The sequence below is a fragment of the Juglans regia genome, chromosome 1 (assembly GCF_001411555.2).
Source record: "Juglans regia cultivar Chandler chromosome 1, Walnut 2.0, whole genome shotgun sequence".
NCBI lineage: Eukaryota > Viridiplantae > Streptophyta > Magnoliopsida > Fagales > Juglandaceae > Juglans > Juglans regia.
Window position 1 is genome coordinate 39,281,710 of NC_049901.1, and position 18,960 is coordinate 39,300,669.

General features: G+C 37.4%; 1 long non-coding RNA gene across 1 annotated transcript; it reads left to right on the forward strand.

Annotated features, from left to right (window-relative positions):
* The first annotated feature begins 17,495 nt into the window (after nucleotides 1-17,495).
* LOC108992657 lies at nucleotides 17,496-18,190 on the forward strand. The gene is made up of 2 exons (XR_001996377.2): nucleotides 17,496-17,824; nucleotides 17,944-18,190. It is a non-coding gene; the product is annotated as an uncharacterized LOC108992657 (long non-coding RNA).
* The last annotated feature ends 770 nt before the right edge of the window (nucleotides 18,191-18,960 follow it).

The window sequence follows — 18,960 nt, forward strand, 5'->3', positions numbered from 1 at the left end:
CATTTGACCACCAAACTTGAATCTAATTCTAGATCAGTATGCACCACTTCCATCTTTTTAATTAAACGCAAACCATGTAAAAGACCCAATAATTTAGCATAATTATTTATACCTTTTTCGAGATATACTGAGAAGGCCATGTGCAAAACACCATTTGCATCTCTCAGCACACCACCCGCCCCTACTTCACCAGGATTTCCGGTTGAACTTCCATCAATATTCAGCTTGAGTCGTCCCACTTCCGACTTTATCCATCGCACTATTTTTGGAGTTGATCTTTTCGGCAATTTTATTGGGAAATTAAGCTCCCTTAGTATTACTTCATCTTGTCTCGCCAACACTTTCCTTCTTTAAGTTTTTTTCCCACTTTTGCAATCCATATCTTAGTCTTGCACCACACCGTTTCAACCGACTCTTCTACTCCTTCCATCCGTGCCTTACACCTTCTTAGCCAAAGACACCAAGTCACAATAGATGGGATAATACCAAATAATTGCCCCATTTGAGAAGACTTTTTTGCTTTGGAAAACCAGCCTTCTACTACCTGATTCCAAGATCTGCCTACAACTCTTCCTAGTCCTATTTGCGCATAAACTCGTCTCCAAATTTCTTGTGATATCTCACCAATTGCTAGCACATGGTTTATATCTTCATATCCTCCATTCAAGCAACAGTCACATTTTGAGATTATGGGAATACCAAGCTTTCTTAATTTATCGTCCACACTTAGCGCATTATTAAATACTTTCCACATAGTAACAAAAATATTTTTTGGTAGGCAAACATGCCATATCCAATCAGACCATCTTACCTTTGGGGCTCTTACGCGGATATAGTTCCAGGCACTCTTCGTAGAAAATTTTCCATCATTGTTAGCTGTCCATTCCAGTAAATCTGATCCAGATTTACTTTTGCTAAGAACATCCAACACTTTTTCAGCCATTTCTCCCCCTAGCATCCGATGTAACAAATCCAAATCCCATCCATTTTCAAATTTGCACTCTTTAATTCTTAATCTTGTATCGACACCTATTGTAACCGTATCACATAAGGGGGCATCATCCAGCCATTTGTCAAACAAGAAAGATACATTTTCATCTCTTATCTTCCATTTGGATTGATTTAGGACTTCTGGGATACACGATGATACCCTCCTCCAAAATCTGGTACCTTTTCCTTGATCCACAAGAGATATATGATTGTTTCTAACATACTTAATTAGCTTTGAAGAATTTTGTCCACAAAGAATCTTCGACCATGATCTTCCACACAAATTTCATGAAAAGTGATTTCTGAACATCTTTAAAGTTTCTAAACCCCAAACCACCTTCCGTTGGAAATCATAATGTTTCCCAAGCCCTCCAATACTTTTTTGGCTTACCTTCATGTAGACCCCAGAAAAATTGCTCAGACTTCTATTTATATTTTTCAGCACTATCGTAGGTACATACACAGTAGAGAGTAAATAAGTGGGAAGACTCATTAGAACATGTTTTAGCAAGAGCACACGAGCCCCATTTGCTAGTAATTTATTTTTCCATCCTTCTACTCGTGCTTTAAGTTTTCCAACAAGCTCCTCTAAATATACTGCTTTCATTCTACCCAAGATTATTGGCACTCCCAAGTACTTGAACGGCATTTCCCCTTCCACAAAACTAGTGCTTCTTAGAATAGATCTCCGTCTAGCATTCATGACTTGTTTAGAAAAAGTTATAGAATATTTTTCCTTACTCACCTTTTGTCCCGACCATTCCTCATAGATAGACAAAATATCCACTATGCCTCTCACGGATGCTTTGCTTCCATTCGCAAAAACAACTATTTCATCGGCATATAGCATGTGCGATATCAATGGAGTGCCTCTAGGTTGCGTGAAGGTGCCAATTTTCTTTTCTTCTATTTTTAACTTAATCAATCTTGATAGAATCTCTTCAACAATTATAAATAGGCAAGGTGATATGGGGCCCTCTTGTCTTAATCCTCGACTATTTTTAAAAAATCCCAAGGGTACCCTATTCATGACGACAGAGAACCAAGGGCTGGAAATGCACTGCCTAATCAATTTACACACCTATTTGGAAAAACCAAAATGAGCCATCACATGTAGAAGGAATTCTCAATTGACACTATCATATGCTTTTGTCATATCAAGCTTAAGGATGATATTTCCCCCCCCCCCCCGGAACAGGTTTATTAATACTATGTATCAGCTCTTGTATGAGGCTTATATTATCTAGTATGCTTTGGCCTTGGATAAACGCTCCTTGTTTCGGAGCTATGATACGAGAGAGTAGTGGAGCCAACCGATTAACCAAGATTTTATAACATATTTTATAAAAAACCGAACATAGGCTAATTGGTCTAAACTTTCCGAAACTTGTTGGCGCCTCCACCTTAGGAATAAGAGTCAAGTACGATGCTGTAAAATTTAATGAGAGATCAGCCCCTAAAAAAAATTCTTGCACCGCCCCAACCACATCAATACAAACCATGTGCCAACAAACTTGGAAAAATTCAGCCCCGAACCCATTTGGCCCTAGACTATTGTCAACTGGAATGGAGAAAATTGCATCTTTAACCTCTTGGACAGAAGGGAGTTGACTCAAACTCTCATTCTCTTCCTCTGTAATAACTTGTTGTACCAGTTTTGAGAGATCTGGGAGAGTCCCCACCTGTCCGTTTTTCAAAATTAGTTCAATATCACTATTAAAATCATTAAGACCGATAATGGACAAGAATTTCTCTCCCACAAATTTCAAACCACCTTCATGACCATGGCATCATTCATGAACGTACATGTATTGAAACTCCATAACAAAATGTCGTTGCGAAATGTAAACACCGGCACCTTCTGAATATTGCTCATAGTCTTCGCTTTCAGGCCCACTTACCTTTAAAATTTTAGGGTGAATGTGTTCTGATTGCTGCATATCTCATCAACAATACACCAAGTCGTATCCTTCAAAATAAATCCCTTTTGAGCTCCTCTTCACTAAAACACCCAACTATGATCATCTTCGTGTATTTGGTTGTCTTTGTTACGCCCAAACTCTCCATGTTCATCGTGATAAATTCTCCCCCTATGCCTCCAAATGTGTTTTCCTAGGCTACCCTGGCACCCACAAAGCATACAAACTCTACAATATTGATACACAAGCCATTTTCTATTCTCGCGATGTCACTTTTCCTGAACAACAATTTTCCTTCCAACACATTTTTTACTCTCCCCTTCCCTCCCCACCCCCACCCCCCCAACGTCCTCCATCTTCCTATTCTTGAACCTATATTGCCATCACCTTCTTCTCCTTCTCCCTTTAATACTCCCGACTCATCAGCTTCACCTCCTCCACCTCCTTCTCTTGGTCCTTTCCGCACAACTACTCGACCTATATATCTTCAAGACTACGTCTGTCCAACTTTCTCCACGAAGCCCACTACATCCTCACTTGCTGCATGGACCTAAGGTGCTACTCACCGTTTATCTGTTTTTCTTTCCTATTCTTGTTTCTCACCTTCCCACCTTACTTTTTTTACTACTCTCATCGCTTCTGTTGAACCATCATACTATCTCTCTGCTATTCCCATTGGCGTGAGGCCATGTTCGCAGAAATTCATGCTCTTGAGGACAATTCGACTTAGACACTTGAGTCACTTCTTCTTAGTAAGAAGCTCATTGGTTGCAAATGGATATTAAAAACTAAGCTCAAGGTAGATGACTGCATCGAAAAATATAAGGCTCGACTAGTAGCCAAAGGCTACACTCAGGTTGAAGGCCTCGATTACCATGAGACCTTTGCCCTTGTTGCCAAAATGACTATTGTCTGGTGCTTGTTGGTTGTTGCTACTACAAAACAATGGATCATCCATCAACTTGACGTCAACAATACTTTCTTACATGGTGATCTTGATTAAAAAAAAAAAAAAATCTATATGACTCCACCACCTGGATATTGCATCAAGGGGGAGACCCTTGTCTGTGCCTCCGAAAATCTCTCTACGACCTCAAACAAGCTTCCTGAAACTTGTCTTTTAAACTAACTAATGTGCTTCTTGCTGCAGGTTTTCATCAGTCTCAAGCGAATCATTCTTTATTCACTTTGGTAGCTCCAACCAGTATCACTATTTTCCTCGTCTACGTTGACGATATCCTGGTTGCTGGTAATGGCATCTCTCATATCAAGGTTTTCAAGTATTCTATCCACACAATTCAAAATCAAATATATCGATTCTCTAAAATAGTTCATTGGGCTTGAAGTTGCTCGTTCACCGAAAGGCATCTTCCTGAATCAACGAAAGTATGCCTTTGATATCCTTTCTGATAGTGGCCAACTTGGTACACAGACTGCTCATTTTGCTATGGAACAACACTTGAAGCTTACCAATCACAACAACAATCTCCTAACTGACCCTTGTGTCTATCGAGAGCTTGTTGGATGGCTCATCTACCTGACATCACACGCCCTGATATTGTCTATGTAGTGAATATCCTCTGTCGGTTTATGCATGCTCCTAGAGTTCCTCACATGATCGTTGTCACTTGTGTTCTCCGTTACATCAAAGGAAGTCCAAGGAAAGGGATTTTCATCTCATCATCTAGTGGGGTACATGTCACCATATGATACTTCATTCGATTAGGCATGAGTCCTATCTCCTACCATACAAAAAAACAAAATATAGTGGCTCACTCTTCCGCCAAAGCCGAATATCGCACCATGGCTATCAACCTGTCACCACATATGAACTCATATGGTTGAAGCAACTTCTGACTGATCTTGGTGTTCCTCATCCTAAGCCCATCACCTTACATTATGACAATTAATTTGCTTTCTACGTCGCTCACAATCCTATGTTTCATGAACGCATCAAACACATTGAGATTGATTGTCACATTATTTGTGATAAGATCCGTTTGGGCCTCCTTACAACCGTTCATACCTCTTCCCACGAACAAGTTGCCGACATCTTCACCAAAGCATTAGGTCAGGAACTCTTTTATCATTTTTTATGCAAGTTGAGCATTACAGACCTCTATGCGCCAACTTGAGAGAGTATTGACAGGACCAACTAAATCAGCACCAAATCAGCAACAACATGATTTTAGGAATTAAGAATATACATACTTGCCATATACACAATAGTTCCCATATATAGCATAGTCAATGTATCTATTTAATTGTAATCTCTTTCAATGTAAAATGGTATGGCAGTAGAGAAAAAGTTTCATTCTTTGCAATTTTAATAGTATGCTCTACACACCGGCCTGAACTAGAATAACTATTTTTTAAATTTTGTGCTCCCAATAATACATAATTTATTTATAACATGAACATTATACTTAATCATTTATTCTTTGAATTTAAATGTCAAGTTTTTATTTTCATGATTTGAAAATTACATCACAAAAAAAAGAATAGTTTGATTATATAAAGTGTAATTAATCTAATGTGCGAAGGTCACCTAATTACATCAATAAGACGTGATTATACATTTGATAGAACTAAAACTGATGCAATATATATAATGGCTTATTAAACACATCGCTGAGGGAGGTGTGGAAGGGGCTATACTAACCCTATCAAGTGCAGGAGTGATGAAAAAAGCTAGGGCAAAAATAAAAGTTATGGGTGTCAGAAATTAGAAAAAAAAAGTTATTAAATTAATTCAACTAGTACTTTATCCTCTTTATTTTTGTGAAACCACGTAACCTAAGCGATCCAAGCATGGTGGGCACGTTTAGAGCATTCCCATCTGGTTGAGTATTTCCTCTTTCTCTCCAAATTATTAGGGGTGCTACCCGCCCCATACGGGGCGGGGTAGCCCCCACCCCACCCCCGCATGGGCGGGAGACCACAATAATCATCCGCCCCCGGAGTGCGAGGGCGGGGGACCCCGTCCCGGTTGACGGGGTGCGGGTGGAGGGGGTCCTCCGTCCGCACCCCCTGCACCACTACTGGGCCAAAGGCCTAGAAGCGGTTTCTGGGCCAAAAATGGCCCAGAAACCGCTGTAATGGGCCGAAAATGGCCCAGAAACAGCTTCTGGGCCATTTTAGGCCCATAAAAATATAATTTTGCATTTTTAAAAAAAAAAGAGTTAAAAAAAAATTTCATGAATGAAAATAATATATACATACACAATTTTATATAATTAAGACTAATGAAATACTACTATAGAGTATAGACTACAAGTTTACTACCTAATAAACTAATAAATAATAATAATAACTAAGCTATTACAAAAATAAAATGGAAAGTCTAACTGTCTAAACAATTACAAAATTACAAATAAAAGTGTCCAAGGGACATTGTATCAACATTACAAAATTACAAATAAAATATATAATACATACATCTGATAGACTGATTCAAAATTCAAAAATCTACGAAATTAATAATCTAAAAAAAGATGTGAGCGGTTTGGGTCTATGACTGTGACATTTGGGGCGGCCGGATGGGTAGTCTTGAGGCTTGAGCCTTGAGCACATGTTCATATAGCAGTGGAGGTAGACATCGTCTGAGTCGTCTCATGTGTTGCTACAACAATCAATACTAAAATTAATGCTGATGAAATTGAAATGAATATAAATAAATCAAAATAATAAAATAAAAATAATAATTACCAGATGGTCCAGATCCAGACTGATCACCACCCTCTTTGTCGGTCTCTTTAAAATCTAACACATCCGGAACATAAATATCATTTCCCATCGTCCAACTCTGTGTGCATATCAATGCCTCCACAGTTGTAGGAGACAATGAACTACGGAAAGGATCTAATATGCGCCCTCCAGTACTAAAGGCAGACTCCGAGGCAACGGTGCTAATAGGGATGGCCAATATACAACGGGCAATCTCAGAAAGGATGGGATATTTCTTTGATGCTACCTTCCACCATCCTAAAATGTCAAAATCATCATCTTCTTGAATAAGATCCGTTGACAAATAACTGTCTAACTCTGAAACCACCTCCGTAGATTGATGGACTAGTGTGGGATTATGTGCAAGGGTTTTCGTCCATGCCAATCTACGCTTCTTTGTTGCCCCGGTGTCTGGAGGAGGTGTTGGGATATGTGTAGGTGTAGTAGATGTAGTACCACCCTTAATTGCATTAAACTCATCATAAAATCTATGAAGGGTATCGCGGGCCATCTCACCAATAAGATCAGTCCATGTCTGATCATACGCAAGTCCCAAACCATATAACATGCCAGAAATTTTTAGACGGGGATCAAGAATAGTAGCCACATATAACAAAATATTGAGTCTAGTCAAATCTCCCCAATACTTGTCAAATTTGACCCTCATGGTCAATGCCATCCCCCTCATCCTTAGATTGGAACCCCTACACATGTCGTCTAATTTTTCTTTCACTCTACATATTTGTTGACAAAATTCATAGCATGTAGGGTGCAAAGAAGCAGATAACTTCAACGTGACTTCATAAAACAGCCCGAGAAAATCAACAAATGTAGCAACTACCTCCCAATCATCATCATTAGGCAATCCTAAACCCCCGTGCTCATCAAAGTATTTGACATATTGAATGTCTTCATCACCCAATAATTGAAAGGCTTTTTTATATTCTTGGGCCGCCTCCAATATCAAGAAGGTTGAGTTTCATCTGGTGGGAACATCAGTACAAAGACCCCTCTTTGATGTTATGCCCACACTCTTCGCAGCAATCTTGAATTTCTCCAATCTAGAAGGAGAAGACCTCACAAATTTCACAGTCAATCTAACTCGTGCAACCGAGTTATCAACATCTTTTAACCCCTCAGTCACAATTAGATTCAAGATATGTGCAGAACATCTAACATGCAAATATTGACCACCTAAAAATGTCTTATTTGCCTCTTTAAGATAAGTTTTCAGATATCCCAAGGCAACATCATTAGACGAGGCATTATCAACTGAAACTGTCAAAACCCTACTCAACCCCCACTCCTTGATTGAGGCCTCTAAGGCCTTCCCAATTGTCTCACCCATGTGATCAGTTATTTGACAAAACTTGATAATCTTTTTATGGAGAATCCAGTCAGAATCAATGAAATGGACAATCAAATACATATAATTAAAATTTTGGACTGAAGTCCAAGTATCGGTAGTGAGGCAAACTACCAAACCCGCCAATTGGCCCCTCAAAACATCTTTATCTTTCCAGTATATCTTTTTAATATCCTTTGCCACAGTGTGGCGAGAAAGAAGGATAAATCTAGGTTCCAATTCTTGGACAAATTCTTGGAACCCTCTCCCATCCACAAACTGAAAAGGTAGCTCGTCTATAACAACCGTATGAGCTAACTTCCTTCTACACTCATCAACATTATACTTTGTGAACCCCTTCAATGTTGAACCCCCACTACTCCCATCCGCCATTTTTTTCAGTCCAATTTCTAGGCTTGATTGACCCTTCTCCACTAAGGATCTTAATATTGGACTCTTCTTGCATTGTTCCTCTAAATGGACCTTTAACTGGGATGTACCATGTTTTCTATAGTGACATCCATATATTTTCCCACAATAATTACATTTAGCTTGTGGGTTATTGGGGTCACCACCCTCTAGTTTGGTAAAATGAGACCAAACTACGGAAACAAGTTTCTTACTTTGTGTGGGCTTAGGGGCGGGGCAAGGTGTATTCCCACTCCCAGGGGTTGGTGTAGGGTTAGGTTATGGGTTAGGGGTACTGGTAGGGGCAGGGGTACTGGTAGGGGTGGGAGAGCTATCAGTGAACTCTCTTTGAGAAGACATTCCTGATTCCACAACACAATAAAAAATAAAAAAATCAATCAACATACGACATAATTCCAAACATGCACTTATCAATCACATACGACATAATTCCAAACATGCACTTATCAATTGAGTTAGGGGTTTCAATTGAAACCCCTAAATTTGAGTTAGGGGTTTCAATTGAAACCCCCTCAAGTTTAGGGGTTTCGGATTGAACCCCTAAAATTGAGGGCCCAAACTGAAATTGGGGTTTCGGATTGAAACCCCCTCAATTTTAGGGGTTCAATCCGAAACCCCTAAACTTGAGGGGGTTTCAATTGAAACCCCTAACTCAATTTAGGGTTTCGGATTGAACCCCTAAATCAATTTAGGGGTTCAATCTGAAACCCTAAAATTTAGGGGTTTCAATTAATTTCAAGCACAAATTTCGGATTGGAACCCTAAATTGATTTAGGGTTCCAATCTACAAACAAAAACAAACAAACAAGTACAAAGAAACAGATGAATCAAACACAAGCACAAAATTCTCCACAACACACAAATTCACAAATTTCTCATCCTCCATCTCTGATTCAACCCAACCTTTCTCCAATCTCCAATCCAAAAAAAAAAAAAGAATGGGTTTCGAATTTCTTACCTTTGAGTGGCGGCGAAATCCCAGTGAGAGACGGAGACGGAGAAGTGGCAGCGGTGGTGCTGCTCGTGCGAGACAGAGATTTGACTGAGAGAGAGAGGCTTGTGGATGCGAGTGCGAGACTGATTCAGAGAGAGTGAGTGTGAGAGATCGGCGAGAGACTCAGAGACAGAGAGTGAGAAAGGAGAGTGAGAGAGGAGAGTTCGAGAAGGAGAGAGTGAACTGGGAAGCAGACGCGGGGAAGGGGGAGGGGGGGAACCTTAACTAATAGTGAAACGACGCCGTTTCACTTCTAGTGAAACGGCGCCGTTTCACTATTAGTTGAGGGGCGGCTGCACTTACCAGTCCTAAGTGAAACGGCACCGTTTTGTCTATAACAAAACGGCGCCGTTTAACTCTACTTATTTGTTTTCTTTTATATATATATAATTTTAATTATATTTTATATATATATATATATATATAACTTAAGCGGGGTGAGGCTTCGCCCCATCCGGCCCCCGCCTCCGCATCATCCCGCCCGCACCCCGCTTAAGCGGGCCAGAGCCCCCGCCCCGCATGGGCGGGAGCAAGGCGAATGGGGCGGGTCAGCGAGGAACGGGGCCCCGTTGCCCACCCCTACAAATTATAGTCTAAACTTTGGGGAAGTTGCTCATTTGACCCTCATCTCATCCAACTGAGCATTTCAGGATTTCGTTTTGGGGATGTTATAGTAGATCCCCATATTTGGAGAGTTACTGTAGATCCCCTATCGAGTTTAATATTATTCTCCTATGTTGTGTTGTTTTTCCTCCTGCATTCAACTCTCTCTCGCTCCTTACTTGCTCCTAAGTCCCCTTCGCATCCATTGACTACAGGCCTTCCAATTGTCTTCTCCAGTAAGTTTCTCGGCTTGTCCAAGACACACACCCCCCCCCCACACACACACACACTCTCTCTCTCTCTCTCTCATGTCCTATATATGCCTGAGAAATCATTGGGAACCTTGCTTGCTCTCACTCTCGCATAGAACAAGTTCCATTTGATTTCACCAAATTTATAATCGACCATTGTACTTCTCATATGATGAAATCTCAAATACATAATTTTGGGTCTCTTTTTGTGCTTATCTAGGGTGATTTAATCACTCTATTGCTGAATATCTTGAATTTATTGTTGGAACAAATATTTTGCAGCTTCAGGTGTTGATATGCACGAGCTATCATTAGGGCTATATTTCTAATGTAATGAGGTTGTAATGATGGTTGAATTGAATTTTGGGAGTGTAAAATCAACAAGTATTGTAAAAGATACTCTATCACTATGGCAAGGTAACCTAGATGACCATTTTTATTGTGAAAGTTTCACAAAGGTAATCGGGATTTGCAGCCATTGAAACTTGTACTCATTTCTTCTGCCTAACTTTTGACCATTCTGAGCCCCCATATTATAAGTTTATTATACTTTTCTCTTGTTTTCTCCATTGGGGTGAGTTAACATCTCCTAAAAATGACAAATGTTATAAATTTATTATACTTTACTCTTGTTATGCCATTAACTCAAGTTGTTGGGGGTGATTTGGAAACCCCTTGCGCTCGAAAATTTATAGTCTATTAGGCAATTATTTTGTTGCAATGTTATTTAGCTTTGTTGTGGATTTGATGTTCTTTAGTTATGCAATTAACTCAAAATGTTGTTAGGGTAGGTTGGTAACCCTTGTGCTCGACAAATATATGTTGGGTAATTATTCTCTGTGTTATTTGGCTTTGTTGTACTATAATATCTAGATTTGATGTTCTTGAGTTATGCCATTAACTCAAGTTGTTGTCGGGGTGGGTTGGCAGCCCATTGTGCTCAAAAATTTACACTCTATTGGGTAATTATTCTATTGTTATGTTATTTGGCATTGTTGTGCTATAATTTCCAGATTTAATATTCTTGAATTATGTCATTAACTCAAACTGTTGGTAGGGTGGGTTGGCAGCTCCTTGTACTAGAAAATTTACAATTTGTTAAATAATTATTTTGCTTTTATGTTATTTGGCTTTGTTGTGCTATAATTTTCAGATTTAATGTTCTTTGAGTTATGCCGTTAACTCATGCAAGTTGTTGGAGTGGGTTGCCAGCCCCTTAAGCTCGAAAATTTATACTCTATTGGATAATTATTCTATTGTTGTGTTATTTAGCATTATTGTGCTATAATTTCCATATTTGATGTTCTTGAGTTATGTCATTAACTCAAGTTGTTGGTGGGATGCGTTGGCAGCCTTTAATGCTAAAATATTTGCACTTTATTGGATAATTATTATGCTGCTTTACTGCTTTGTTATTTGGTTTTGTTGTGCTATAATTTTCAAATTTGATGTTCTTAAGTTATGCCATTAATTCAAGTTATTGTTGGGTGGATTGGCAGTCCTTTGTGCTCGAAAATTGAAACTCGATTGTGTAATTATTCTGTTGTTGTGTTATTTGGCATTGTTGTACTATAATTACCAGATTTGATGTTTTTGAGTTATTCCATTAACTCAAGTTGTCTTTGGGGTGAATTGGTAGCCCCTTGTGCTAAAAAATTTACATTATGTTGGGTAGTTATTTTATTGTAATGGTATTTAGAATCATTGGGCTACAATTTGCTGTGTGTATTTTTTGTTGCTGCGATGAATGTCTATGCTGGGATTATATGAGATTGTGATGAAATCAAACTTCATTGGAGAAGAGGGAAATGGGCACAAAATCCATAGCAGAGCAACCAGGATGACCAATATCAATGTCAAGACCCACAGCAAGTGGCAATCGATTGTTGTAGTCATAGGTTTGTGCCCCTTCCTTTATGTTACCACTGCCCATTCTAAGTCTCTCTTGCAATCTTGATTGTGCCCATTCCTCTATGTTGAGAACTAATTTTGAATTTGAGCACAGTTTCTTATGTCTAGATTACTTCAGTGTCTATAATTTTATAGATATTGACTCACATGAGTATGACAATATGTTCCTCACGAAACTCTTAAATTAGGACCCTAGAATTGACCATTCATTATTGAGTCAAACTCAACACAGTCCAGTGTTATAGAAGACTCTCAGTCCCAACTCAACTTAAGGTTCTTACAACTAACCAATCACAATGGAGTCAACATGGATCTTGAGACTAACTTGAGGTTCTTGAGTCAACTTCACCCAACAGGAAGACAAACTACATGTGTCAACGTGGTTAAATACAAGTTTAGATGCAATACAAGGGACCAATAAAAAACATACCCAACGTTGGGAGAAAATTCTATTATACTTCAATGAGTATAATCAAAGTACAACGGAGCAGACAATTGAATCCTTAATGCATCAGTGGTTGACGATTAAAAAATCGACCAATAAATTCAGTGCAAAACTAACCCAAGTGAAATGGTTAGATCAAAGAAGCTTGACCGAGTAAGACAATGTATATCCATCAGGCATCCACTAACTTTTTGTTGCTCTTGTCCATAATTTTCCATAATGTGTTTTTCTGGTCTTGCTTAAATACACATTAATTCTTATGCTATCTGTTTGTATTTTGCATGTTCGACAAAACGAAGATTATGTACCAATTGCTGGAGAAAACTCAATTTCCATTCAGGTATTGTTGGCATCTATCAAAGGACCAACTAAAATGTGTTGAACGTTGCTCCAAGGACCAACCAAAGAAAAGATCCTCGATTTCAAAGACCCCAAATCGTACATCTGCTGCTCTGGATTCACTAATCCTAGGGGACAATGTCGTAGAGAATGGTGTTGTTGACTTATAGAGGCCACTGGGAAGGAAAGAGGAAAAAGCAAAACAAAATACCCCAAATAGGTTAGCTAAGGACATTGTCAAGATCTCAAGGATAAAATATATTCTTATTGAGGAGTCGTGCCTTCGAGAGAAAGAATATTTTCACCTTAAGGAGCAAAAATTACATTTCGATCTAAAAATGGAGGAGCATAGAATACGCCAAGAGGACGAGAGAATCAGGTTGGAAATGGATAGACTTTAATTTTTCCGATTTAAAGACGAGGAAAATGGGTATAGGGGGAGTGGTTAGAACGGGAGAAGTGAATTATGTTGATGGATGTCACTCCTTTACAATAAGCATATTCCATCAATGTCAAATGGATATTATGGCAAAACGTAATGCACATAGGAAGTGAAATGAGGGTGACAATTGAAATGTAAATTTTTTAATTTTTCAGACAATTATATTGATAGGATGTTGTTGATATTTGTAAAAAATTAACTGTTCTTTCTTTTTTTTTTTTTTGGTCTCAAGGACATTGTTTGTGATGTTATCCAATATTGTGATGTTGGACATTAAACGTGATGTTGGATGTTTGGACTTGAGGACAATTTTTGTATAGAATGATTTGTTTTTTAAGGTTGGAGAATGCAGATGAGATCTAAAAATTAGCCCAAATGATACTTGATTATTTAATCATAAAATGAAATCGTACATCGGAATGAGAAAGCCAAATTGAAAACATTTATTAAACTAAACTTGTCATTTTCTACAAGTGACTTTAAAATTGCCATTGACGTTCGATTAGATTCAGTTGGAGCTGAGCATGAGCTGAATGTTTCTAATTTTATGATAACGTTGAATGAACTCCATAGGTTCACTTGTATAATTGCACAATAGCTCAGGAGGACTATCGTTAACTTGTTTGTAATCATAGTCAAAAACTCAATTATCTTCTCACTTTTCTTCGATAATCATGTTATGTAGAGTTACACATGCTTTCATAGTATTTTCTAGATCACTAATTTGAATAGGGGTGTAAATCGGTAGGGATTAGATTGGACCGATAGCTATTGGTTCATTCAGTCCAACCCAATTATGTTGTTATTTTTTTCATCTTTATTTTCAAATAAACTAATAAAAAATTATTTAAATTACTAAATTAAGATTAAGTGAATTATTAATGAGGATTATGTAAAAAAATTTCTAATTATTTTAATTAAGTGTAAATAATAAAATATGTATGATAGTTATTTACATATAATGGCATAAATTATCACATGATTTATAATTTATTATTAATTGATAATATATTATTTTATATTTTATATGGTCAATGATAATAAATTAGATAAAACTTACATCATTAACTTATATAATTATTAAATAAAAAATAATATATTAAATTATTAAAAATATTTTAAAAATATATAGGAGTTCGATCCGGTCCGATCCAAAATTTGTAGACCTAGGAACGGACCGAATTTTTTCGAACCACATAATCGAGACCGACCGGTCTCAACTTCAGTCTTGTCTGGTCCAGACCAAACCATTATGTCTAGTTGGTTTTTTTGGTCTGGACCGAACCTCTTACACCCCTAGATTTGAACATTTAGGCTAGTCCACGAACGATGGTAAAGCGTTTTTTAAGGACCCCAAATGCACGCTCCACATCATTTCTTGCTGATTCATATACTGTTTCAAAATATTTCTTCTTGCTCCCTTGTGGAGATGAGATCGTCTTCACAAATGTTGAACAATTTGGGTATATAGGTAAGGTAGTACCCCACAGTGTAATCATTACTATTAATTGAGTAATTGATTGGAGAAGCACGCCTTTGGGCGAGCTCAGTGAATATAAAAGATTTCTCTAACACATTGATATCATTTTGAGAACCTGGTAATCCAAAAAATGTATGTCATATCCAAAGATCATATAATGTCATTGATTCTAAGATAATAATTGGTTTATGACTATGACGGGAGTACATACATTTCCACACATATGGACAATTTTTTCATTTTCAGTGATGCAATCAATGCTCCCTAGCATCCTTGAGAATTCAAATTGTTCACCAACATAGAGCGATCAAGCAATCATTGGCATATAGAGACCTCAAATATTCATTAAAAACACAAAGATGAACAACCACTTCCACAAATTTTTTCAAGCTCTTAATTGTGGTACTTTCTCCATTACGAGTCTCTTTGGATGAAATAAGGCTCATATGCCTCTTCTTCATGTTGAATATGAAAGAAAAAAAATAGAGCAATCCATGTGGAATCTCCTTTGAAATATATTGGAGAGATATACTGTGATTCTATAAAATAGCCATGAAAAAGTCGTTCATGTCCTTGTATCTGATCATGTTTAATATACTTACGATGTTGACGAGTATCACCATGAGTAGATGTTGATCCTTCATCTTCGTTGAGAACTATCTCCAACTTATCTTTAAGGTTTAAGTGAAGTAGCAATTTGCGAAAAAAAGAACGAGCTACAGAAAGAGCGAAGTAAAGAATGAAATTTTCTCTTAATCTTAAATGAAACTTAGGTTGATGTGGATATCAATAAAAGAGCAAGTGCTCTTATTTGTATTCTAAAATATTACCATTTGAAAATATAATTGTGTAGAAACTTGAATTTTGAAAAAAAAAAAACCTTATTCTTAAAGACGTTAAAATATTATCGTACCCAAGAAAAAGACGTAACTTTTTGTTTAAAATATTCGTTAGAGATCAATAGTTCAAAATAAAAGGAAAAAGACAAAAAAAAAATGAATAGTTAATATTGTAAAAGGAAGGAAATGAATCAAAATAATAAAAAAATAAATAATCGACTATAATGGATGATTTTATAATGTCTACGTTCACGGGTTGTTTGGGAGAAAATCCACTATAATGAATGATTTTATAATCTCTCATTACCATCATAATACAATGAAGAAATTTAGGCTTTAGAAATTTAAAAACGACGTCTCTTTTGAGAGAATATTCTTTAGAATCATTTTGCGTAATGGCACACCATGTCTTTTCGTTTTTCTATCTCAATGCAATTGTTGTAAACCGGTATAAATAATACAAGTTTCATATTATTTACGTGACATAATTTAATTAAAAAAAATTAAAATTATAAATCTTATAAATTAAATTTTATCATAGAAGAAATATAGATGGTGTCATTTATATCCGTTTGCAAATCAAATTGTATCGTATCATATTATCTACATCAAGTTATAAAAAGAAAAGACTCTTGTTGTAAACTCGTGAATGCCATGGAGTCGGGGCAAAAACTAGTTGGTACTGTTGAAAATGGATAGAAGTTTCTTTATATGATCACATTTTTGTTAGACTATTCTAAAAACATGGCGTATTAAAATTGTCCAATATTGGTTGCCTTTGAAATTGACTCGTACGGGATACCTGCTTTGACAATGACCCAAATGCTCTCGTTCACATCCGCTAAGAGTACTTTCTTCTGGTGGCTGAGAAACATGGACATCCCATCCCATTCAATATTTCAAAGCCTTTTTGTCCATTTGTTTTGGGAGAGCCTTCCAGATGCTCTGCAAAAAACTTCCAGTAAGATGATTACGATTAATGTTGTCGCCAATCACATGGAAGTCAATCTTATAGAAGTTTCTTTTCAATTTTCTTATATTTTTCTGTTATAAAATACAAAATATGGAAAATAGTGTCTTGTATAAAAATAATTTTATAAATTAATTTATCTTGATATAGCTTATTATATTGTAAATTTTTTTTTTTTATAAAATAAATCTAACAGATCATGTAAATCCATGTCAATTTATAAAATTATTTTTATGTATGTAACTTCTTTGTGTCCGTAAGACTTCTCTTTCTATTTGTGTTTTATTATTTTTTATTTTGTGCTAATTTTTTGAAAAGTTTATTAGGATCATTCCCACATATTTATTTGGTGTGAATATATGTATTTTTTCAAGTTTTTGTCATAATTTCACACGGGATTTTCAAATTGTCAATGGCTGCAATTGTGGTGAATCTTCTATAACAATCTCTCTTCTTTTTCTCGTTCAAGTTGTCAATCCAAACCGGCTAATTATTGAACTCTCAAGTCTCAAGTCTCAACCCCAAGCGCCCCATCTTTCACGCCTTTCCCATGAATTCAACGTGTTTCCGCAAGGAATAATCCGACGGTAAATGCCATCACCAGCAAAGCATTATTACATTTTTCCCGTCAAGATTGCCTTCTGGAAATTCCTCATAGAAACAAAACATGAAACGACACGTGGGCAGTATTCTAGTCCAACCCAACGACCCTTCCAAGCCACTTTCGTGTCCCTGTCGTTTGCTACTCGGTCAAAAAAGCCGCCAGCCGAGTAAAAAGACCTCTTTCGCGTCCTCCGCGCGTTCCTTCCAACCCACTCACACTATCCCCTACACCTTCTCGGAAGCTGCAAATGTTGTTCGAAACGCACCTAAACCGCACGCCCACCTATAAAGAGCCCACAATTCCCTCCCACCCCCTTCCATCTCCTCAACCATTTTCCTCACACAGCTCGTAGTTTGAATCCAAATTCATCTTTTTCATTCCTTCTTCTTCTGCAGTTTCATACCGATATCTTGAAGATGAATTCCATGAGATCTTACGCTTTCTCAGTCATTGGCTTTGTGTTCTCTGCGCTTTTGCTGCTATCACAAGCTCAGACCTTGGCTCCTTCTCCGGCACCCGAGGGTCCAATCAGCGATGGTAAGTAATCCTATGAATCTTTGTTTGTTTTCCTAGTATTCCATTTTTGGGTAAAACAATCTGAGTTTAATTAATAATTATTGGTACTTATTTCTTGCTGTTCTTGTTTGTTAATTCAGGCTCGGCGATAGATCAAGGGATTGCCTACGTTCTTCTACTTGTGGCCCTTGCAATCACATACCTAGTCCATTGATTTCCCTTATCTCTTGGTGCTTCAACTTGCTGATCTTTTTCATATAAATTCTTTATGTATTTTCTCCTCTGATTAATAAGGAGAACTTGCAGCAATTTTTATTGGCCTTTTTGGTTCTTGTAATGTAAGGAGATCGATTGCAATAAAGTGTTTGATCATTTTTACATATTTAACAGCCAGATCATAGGTTTCATTTGTGCTAATACTTCAGTTGATCTAAATACGGAGATAGAGAGTATTAGAAGAATGAACGTCTGTGGAAATTGTACTGCAATGTGAATGCTGAAAATGTGATGCTTTTATGTCGTTACCATCCATCGATCGCAAACAAACTTTCAGCCATTACAAATTTACTATAGATTAGGGACACATTCAATTTGATTGGAATCAAAATGCATTTTCCATTAACCAAACGAACTTTCAGTTTCAGCCATTAAAATGGATTGGAAACATTCAGATGTCTCCTCAACATTAGTAACATCTTCCTCAAGACAATGCATTCTTAGCTAATACATGAGCCACCATTTTTGCTTCCCTGCGCCCATGAGTTTTACAGCCCAACTCTGCAAATATACACAAAAGAATGGCCTACGTTTCTTCTATCAGATGACCAAAGCTACTGAGATTCACTTTCCTCAAGTGAATGACAATCCGTTGTAAGTCCCAGTTCCTTGCAGAAAATTGCAGCAGTTAGAGTTGCCTTAGCTTCTGCTACCACTGGGATTAATACAATAAATTTGTGACGATCTCAGCGTGGCAATCACGTTTCCTGGCCTTTCACAGTCCCTTACCACAATCCCTATACCGATTTGCTTCCTTCAGTTTTGTTCCCATTTCTACGTATTCTTTAAGTCTTGATATTTGACGCCCCTAACCATCCTTCACTGCATTCTGAGATTCTTGTAATGCCTCTTCAGCCTTACTGACCAGAGCATCCCATTCC